The sequence below is a fragment of the Phaseolus vulgaris genome, chromosome 9 (genome assembly GCF_000499845.2).
Source record: "Phaseolus vulgaris cultivar G19833 chromosome 9, P. vulgaris v2.0, whole genome shotgun sequence".
Classification (NCBI taxonomy): Eukaryota; Viridiplantae; Streptophyta; class Magnoliopsida; order Fabales; family Fabaceae; genus Phaseolus; species Phaseolus vulgaris.
The window spans coordinates 6,990,226-6,999,261 of NC_023751.2; positions in this window are offsets into that span (position 1 = coordinate 6,990,226).

Below are 9,036 nucleotides of genomic sequence, written 5' to 3' on the forward strand. Positions count from 1 at the left end.
AGCAATAATGGAAAAAGCAGTGTATCATGAACATCACCTCTTGTCAGATTAGAACAGTATAATAGGCCTATTTTTGCATCTAAATTAATGAAAACTGGAGAAATACAACAATAAAATGTATAAGGTTTAAGGTTTGACGCTTTTGAAGGATTTTGCTGTCCTTGTGAGCTGTTCCAGCGCTGAACTAGGAAAAGGGAAGTAATCAATAACCAAGAATCTCTTTTATGCAATTTTTTTATATTGACTAAAATCTTTGAACTCAATGAAAAATTACAAAGAAATCAACTAAAAAGGTTTAGCTTTCCATATAGAGATAAAACAAAAAAATTATAAAAAAAAATAAAAATTAAGAAAATCCTATGAAACTCCTCCCTTTCTTCTTGAGGCTTATGCCTTTTTATATATAGGCTTTTTTGCTCCAAGAATTTTGGGAAAATATTATAGTTTAGATTTTGTTCACCGTTTCCAACTTTCCAGAACTCTTAATATTTTGCAGAAGATTTGCTTCCAATTCTGTTTCTGAGATATTGTGGATTTTATTTTCTCTTTCTTCTCATCAAAATTTTTTTTCTGTTTTGATTCAAAAAGCAACTTGGACTTTTGCATTATTTGGCCCATTCACAAAGGTAGACTGTGAACTAGGTCGGAGACTGTGAACTGTCGAGGAATGACCTTGGTTTTCTGCTGTCTTTCGATCCTTCTCTTCAGGGCCTCGAAATGTATTCGAGAATTTTCCCGAACTTCCTCTTTAGCCAAGTCGGCCTAACACCCTTCGTTCAAGGCTTGTTCATTGAATTTTCATACACGAAGGGAGGATTCCAGTATTTCTACGGGGATTATGGCATCAGTCCTGTATACTAAGCTAAAAGGAGTCTCTCGGGTGGTGGATTGTGGTGTGGTATGGTAGGACCATAGTATCCTTGGGATTTTGTTAGCCATCATTCTTTTGTTTTTTCTAATTTCCTCCTCAACCCTCGTAGCATTATTCTGTTTGCTACTTTTGCCTGGTTCGTCTGAGGGTGTTCGAATGACGAGAAGATTTCTTGTATGCTGAGCTTTTTACATGTTTCTCCTAGTTGCCAATTTGCAAATTGAGTCCCGTTGTCAGAGATTAGTTGCTTAGGTATGTCGAAGCGACATACCACATTCTTCCAAAGAAAGCTTTGTAACTTATGTGTTGTTATTACTGTCATAGGCTCTACTTCTATCCACTTCGTGAAGTATTCTATGGCCACAACCAGATATTTTAATTGGCGAACTGCTTGAGGAAAAGAATCAAGCATGTTTATTCCCTAAGTGTGGAAAGGCCAAAGGATGGTTATGGAATGTACTTCTTTCGCAGGTGCGTGGTGCTAGTCGTCATGCTTTTGGCATGGTTCCCACTGTTTTACGTACCAATGATTGTCCTCCTTCAGCTTTGGCCAGTAATAACTTGCTCGGGTTACTTTGAGGGAAAGGGCTATGCCACCTATGTGACTCCCGCAGATGCCCTCATGTAGCTCGATCAAGATCTGATTGGCCTGTTCGTCGTCCACAGAAGTTAACAATGGGTGAGAGTAGCCATACTTGAAGAGATGTTCGTCGATGAGGGTGTATCTCCTTGTATTCCTCCCTAGCAGATATCACCACCATGTCATCTACATAGGTTTGAATGTTTCTTCCGATCATGGGTTGTAGGATTTTACCCATCAGGTGTTGATATGTTGCCCTTACATTTTTAAGACCAAAAGACATTACCTTGTAGCAATAGTTGGTCGTTTTGGCCATGAAGGTGGTCTTGTCTTCGTCGAACGGATGCATTCGAATCTGATTGTACCCCGAGAAAGCGTCCATGAAGTTGAGGAAACCATGACCTGAAGCGTTGTCCATCAGGATGTCAATGTTTGGGCAAAGGATAAGAGTCCTTTGGGCATGCGTTATCCATTTCTTGTTGGCCTTTTTCACCATGACTATGTTTGACAACCACTTTCGGTACTGGATTTCTCTTATGTGGCCGGCCTCAACCAACTTCCTGGTTTCTTCTTGCATTGCCATCTTTTTCTCCTTGTTGGACTTCCTCCTCCTTCGACCGATCGATTTTACTTGAGTTTTAATCGTTAAATGATGACACGGAAAATCATGATCAATACATGTCAGCAACTGACTAAGCAAAGGCGTTCAAGTTCCTCGATAGCACTTCTTTCAAGGCTCTTTTGAAAGTTTTTTCCACGGACACCCCAAGTTTGAACTTCCTTCCGTTTAGGTTAATCTCCTTTACCTCTCCGATTGGCTCAGGTCATCTTTTTCGTTGATCTATCCTCGGGTTCGCCTCCAAGTATGGAGTCTTTTTAAAGGTTACAATTGTGTATGATCCGCGTGGGTCTTCAGACTGTTCTCATAGCATTTTCTTGTCGCCTTCTGGTCCACCCTTAGAGTTATCATGTTCTTTGTTGGGGATGGTAACTTCATCTTCAGATAAGGGGTGGAGACCACCGCCCCGAGCTTGTTCAACAAGGGTCGTCTTATGAGCATATATTTATTCACACTCAATAGCTTTAATCATAGATTATTGGATTATAATAATAAATAAATCTTTTGCTTTAATTAATATTCATATAATTTTGTTTATTTTGGCCCTAACTACTATTTTTGTTAATTTTTTGTTTTTATAGTAGATGGTCTGAAGGAAGTGTCTACCCTTGTGAATGGGTCAAATATGAAAAAGTCCAAGTTGTTTCTTTGAATCAAAACAAAAAACAAAATCTAAGGAGAAGAAGGAGGGAATAAAAGCTACAATATCTCAGAAATAGAATTGGAAGCAAATCTTCTGCAAAATACAAGAATTATGAAAAACTGTAAACCTTAAAAAAAATCTAAACTACAATATTTTCCCAAGATCCTTGGAGCTAAAAAAGCCTATAAAAGGATACAAGCATCAAGGAGAAAGGGGGAGTTTTTTCTTAGTTTCTTTTCTTTTTAGTAATTCTTTTGTTTTGCCTCCGCATGAAGGCTAAACCTTTTTTGTTGTTTCCTTTGTAATTTCCCATTAAGTTATGAGGTTTTGATCAATAAAGGTTTCGTTTTTTTAATTCTCTATAGCAGTTGTTTTTATTTTCTAATATTTTGGAAAACTGGTTTTTGTGAGAGGTTTTACTGGAACGCATGATTGAGAGTCTTCCTTATCTTAAACTTTAGTTTCTTAGTTAGTTTGCATTTGTCTAATTAATTTCTTGGGCGCATGATTCAAAAGAAAGGAGATAAACATTTCCATGGAGTATATACATGGAAAAAGTGGGTACTGATTAAACCAGTAGACACATGCTTTACTGGTGAAATTCAATTGAATAAAATTGTACATATTCAATCTGATTTAGCTATATTTGAGAAAGGATTAATTTTTAAAGAACATGTGAAGAATTAAATGGTGGAAGAACTTGGGAATCAACCGCTTTTCATTTTTTTGTTTTAATCTCTTATATTTTTTGCACAACTATCTCAACCCCCTTTTTATTATTATTGTTATTGCTAACTTTTATTGTTTGCGGATAGATTCTAAGCACAAATTTATTGGTTTTACAATTAGATTCGTTGGGAGATGACTTGGGGTCATTTGCCTACAATTATATTATCATTTCTCTAGCGTTAGACAGGTATATGCTGGAATCATTTTAATTTGACAATAAAATGACAGTTATCATCGTCCCAACAACATATTGTAGGAGGAGGGAGTGTTTACCACGATGTACTTAATGGTAATGGTGCTTGTGTTTTCTCCATCGGAAAAGGTCGTCCAGAGCTCCATCTTATCTCCTTTGAAATCTACCAGAGTTCCATCAAATTGCTTGAGTTGGTCCTTAGGAATTCGCAAGCCTTCGAAGGTGCTAAAAAATATCACGTTCGTAGAACTTCCTTGATCAACCAATACTCAGTGCACGTTACACCCCATTGTCACTATAGTGATGACCACGAGGTCATTTCTAGACGTCTTCCTGGTCAACAGTCGAGAAATAAAGTGTAGGCTCTGCTACCGACCTCAATTCCATTGTTTCGAAAGCTAACCAGAGCTCAGAAATAGAGCTTTTGACTTGTGGTTGTCGTTCCTTCACCCGAGAATCCTCAGGCGATGGTATTGAAGTCCCCCAAAACGGGGTCACATGATCATTACCCTTTGGCTTTACTGCCCGAGAAGTTGTACTCCTATCTTTGAACTATAAATATTTCTTGAGGTGGTCGTTTTCCACTAGGCCCCCCAACTGGTAAATCAAGCTTAGACCCCTTTTGTGTCATGTCCTCGTGCCTGGTTGAACATGCACCAGGAAGCCCAGTTGTGGCCTAAGACACGCTCGGTCTTCCTAGGATATTTCAATTTGGTGGAGACATCATAATTTTCCAATAAGCGTTTAAGCGACATAGTGAAAGCCGGAATAGGTGGTAGTGGTTGTAAGAGAGGCGTGCTCCTTCTTTCACTTTCTTTTTGCGCTACGTAGAATGAGTACCCTTTATCTGGCCATTTTTTGATAGTCATCTCGACCAATCTTAGGTGGGCTTCCGAAACACCCCCCTTATATCTCCCTTCGTCGTGACGTTCATTCGTCCTCTTTCTTCGGATAGCCTCCTTGGATTAAAACTCGTCCTGAACCTCCGTCATTGACATGACCATATTCCTGAGCAGGGAGTCACTGAATGGGTTTTCCTGAAGGCCTTTGACGAATGCATCCACCACCATTTCATCCCTCGGGTCCTGGATGCACTCCGATACCTCACAAAAGCGGTTGAAATATTCCTTTAAAGGTTCACCCTCCTTTTGCTTGATATCAAAGAGGTCATTCATGTGTGATGGTTTTACCTTATTGGCTGCAACTTGCTCTTCAAATCGTCTAGCAAAATCTCGGAAAGAGTTTATTTTTCCATAAGGAATTCCACTAAACCATTTCAAGGCCATCCTGGTGAAAGTTCCTTGTATTATCTTGCATCGGACCGAGTCCGAGCCTGCTAAGATCAACATCTGGGCTTGAAAAGCCTTGAGGTGGGTCTCGAGGTCTTCGATCTTAAAGAAAGGAGGCATCTTGTGTATCAGATAATGTGGTGGAATGGGTTCCTCCACGATGGCTTGGGGGAACGACTTGGGATTCTCCTGCCATTCTCTTTCAAACAGGTTGATGGGTCCCTGCCTCTGTTGCTCTAGGTATGTCCTCATTAACACCTCGTTTGCTTTCTACAACTCTTCATATGCTATGATGGCGTCCTCCATCAATCGTCTTGAGGCATCGGCCTCGTCCCTCAGTCTCTGCTGCTCGGCTTGGGATTCTTCACAGATGCACTCCTACTTAGTTTGAAATTCTTGGGCCTATCTCCTTTCCTCATTCTCGCACTGTAAGGCGCACATCGCCTCTACGATCCGTTGTAGATGGCTTCTTCGCCATCAGGTGCGGTTGTTGCTTGTCCAGTGTTTCTCGTGATTCCGAATTTTGTATTTTAATAGAAGAGATGGTTGTAGGAACAGTTTTACCTGTCCCACGATGGGCGCTAAATGTTCTCGACAAGATGAGATCGATCAAAAATTAGGTGAGCTTTGAGTGGTCTCCCTTCATGCTCTAGTGATTCAGCTTCTAAGGAAAAAGGGGTGATCCACCTACAGAAAATACTTTGACGCTCCAGTCATTAAGAATACCAAATTTTGTGTATATAATGAGTATAGTGTTGAAATTCGAGTTTACTTTACTTCCTGTAAATGATCATCTATTTATAAGTCTTCATGAACATGTGTCTTTGATAACGGTTTCTCCAAAGTTTAATATAACATAACATAGTATTATGTCATAAAATATAAATATAATGTATATAAATCAGAGTATTTTATAACATAATCAGAATAATATTTATGTAATATAATAAAAAAGATTATGTTAATAAATCAAAACATTTATATAATCAGAAATGTTGTTAGGCAAATTAAAACATTATGCGTTAATAATTTTGATTCCTATAACTATAATATATTATCTAGGACGTTGTGTATTTCCTTGATTGGACTTGTCTAGCCATGTGTCTATCCGGCTGGGACTCAGTCTTAACATTACATGGTACTGTCCTTGTTGGGCCACCAAACGTGTCAGGCTGCTCGGTCCAAGTCCAAGGAGACCGAGACAAGACAAGGAGTATTAGTAATTTCTAAAAAATCAAACTACTTGCATAAAATATTAAACAAAAACAAGTATGGATCAAAATAAAAATGTTAAACACAAACACTTTTTTCTTTAAAAAGTATTCTTGCTTCTTTGAAAAACAAAAAGTAAACAAGTGAATGAAGAAAATGTATTAATTCAAAAAACAATAATTTTATTTATTAATATCTAATTTCTAATAAGAGAAATAAAAAAACACTTATTTTTTATTTTTTTAACAACATAACTGATTATATTTTTAAAATAAGTTTAACTGTTTTCTTATTTCTTTCTTTTTGTTAATTTTTTACACATCTATTTATCTCGAGTAATAATATATTAACAATCCTATTTAAATATGAAATGATAAATTTAATTTATCAATAATCAATTATATTATTACATTATTATTATATAGTACTTAAATAAAAAATTTAATTATCAAAGTATTTTTTAATATTCTTCCTTCAATATTTGGATGATGCTTGTACCATACTTTCTAATTGTGCCACTTGATGGTGGCCCTTGTCTTAAATTAATTAAGCAGAAATGTGGGATCTTATCGTGTTTTGTTCATTTTGGAAGTGTTGTGTGGTGTCAACTGTCAACTAACCCACATTTGGTTTTATACTGTTACTAATTTTGTTTCTTTTGTCTAATTATTATTTCCATGGAGATATTTGGATGTCATGTTCTTGTTCTTAGTGTTTTAGCTTTATTCATTGTGAGTTGACTTACCTATTCAATAATTCATGGGTTGATTAGAATGTAATTTGGTTTTATTCATTATAAGTCAAATCATATGTTTTCTTAGAAAGAGAAAGAAAGGAGAAAATGAAGGGAAGAAAGTTATTTATTTATAACAAGGGTTAATTTAAATAAAGTCTTTTTTTTTGCAATTTTATCAATGCCAAAAGTAAAAGGATTTTTAATAATAAATTGGATATGAGATGTGACAGCTCTTTGTTAATTTAAAAGACACTGGAAGGTGACAAGGACAACTTTATATATTTAAAGTTATTCTTTAATAAATTTCAATAGCCATCAAACGATAATTTATTTTATGATAAAATTCTTCAATAATAATAGTAAGAACAGAATAAAATGTTAATGCAATCTTAAACAATTATTTTTTATAATTACTGAAATCTGGTTTGAAATTTAAATAGTACTAATTACTAATTAGTTACAATGGCGAGTTAAGGTCAAATAAGCGTTGACGATGGCAATGTAGGGGTTGAGTCCTACATTGCCAAGGTGCGGATGTAGCAACAGTGAAGAGCAGATCGAACTCACCACCTAGGCGGCGTAAGAAGAAAGGGTTTGTAGAATTGGGGGTCTCTTGTCCGCATCTGAGGAGGTCGGTAAGACTAAGTGTAAAACACCTTCGAGCTGGGTCACTGGGGCAGAACAGGGAGGTTTCGCCTTCTATCTCAATTTCTGATACAGACATAAGAACCTGTAATTCCAGGTTGTGTGACCCTGTTAGTGTGGAGGAACCTGTAAGGTTGTGGGTAGATGGCAGGAAAGTTGGCTTATTCTGTCAAGGGGACGAGAAGGAGGTGGTAATGGAGTATGGGCGAATGGAAGCACGTGATACTAAGGTCTTGATGGAGTCTAAGCTGGGGGATATGGATGTTATCCCATGATAGTCGTTAATCTGAATATTAGAGGTATGGGGGGAGTATCAAATCAAGATACTTGAGTCATGTAATTGCCTGCGAAGGGGCAGATTTCGTGTGTCTGCAAGAGACAAAATTAAAGGAGATTACTGAGGCAAAATGCTTTTCTGTGTGGGGTAACAATAGAGTGGGATGGTTACATAATGAAGGGGTAAATGGGTGCGGAAGTCTGTTGTCTATGTGGAATGTTCATGCTTTTAGCTATAACAGCCATATAATGGGGAAAGGATTTATAGTTGTCTTTGGTATTCATCTTAATTGCCATATAATGGGGAAAGGATTTATAGTTGTCTTTGGTATTCATCTTAAAACTAATTGTAGTTGTGTTATGGTGAATGTCTACGTCGCCTGCACAATTAATGATAAGAAGATCCTATGGGAGGTATGGTGCTTGTGTGGTGATTTCAATGCTGTTAGAAGTCGTAGTGAAAGGAATGGGATAAGGGAGGGGTCTGTTTATTCAAGTGAGATTATTGGCTTTAATAGTTTCATTGATGCTAATCTTTTGTTGGATCTACCTATTGTGGGAAAGAATTATACGTGGTTCAAGTCTAATGGGTCGACAAAAAGCAGAATAGACAGAGTACTGGTCTCAGAGGAATGGTTTGTAAGATGGCCTATGAGTAAACAATATGTGCAGCGGAGGGAAGTCTCTAACCACTGTGCCATAGTGGTGAAGTCTGTGGAGAAGGATTGGGGACCCAAACCGTTTCGTACCAATGATGCTTGGTTCCTGGAAAGGGGATTCAATGAGATGGTAAAGGAAAAATGGTTATCTTACCCTATGAAGGGGAATTCCCTGGTGAATGTTAAGGAGAAGTTGAAGAGTTTAAAGGGTGACCTAAAGATCTGGAACAAGGAAGTGTTTGGAAATGTTTACACTCGCAAGAAGGAGATCCTACAGGAAATTGAGGAATTGGATTGTATGGACTGTTTGAATGACCTGAATGAAGGTGATAGGTTGAAAAGGGTTGCCCTGGTAAGTCGGTTGAAGGAAAATGACAAAAAGATAGAGTCCCTCACTTGTCAGAAGGCTAGAGCAAGGTGGTTTAAGTATGGTGATTCTTGTACAAGATTCTACCACTCATCCTTGAGATGGAGAAGACTTAGAAATGAAGTTAAGGGGGTGGAGGTAGGGGGTCAGTGGTGTGAAGAACCTTGTACTGTGCGATCCGAAGCCAAGAAGCTCTTTGATTCTAGATTCAAAGCCA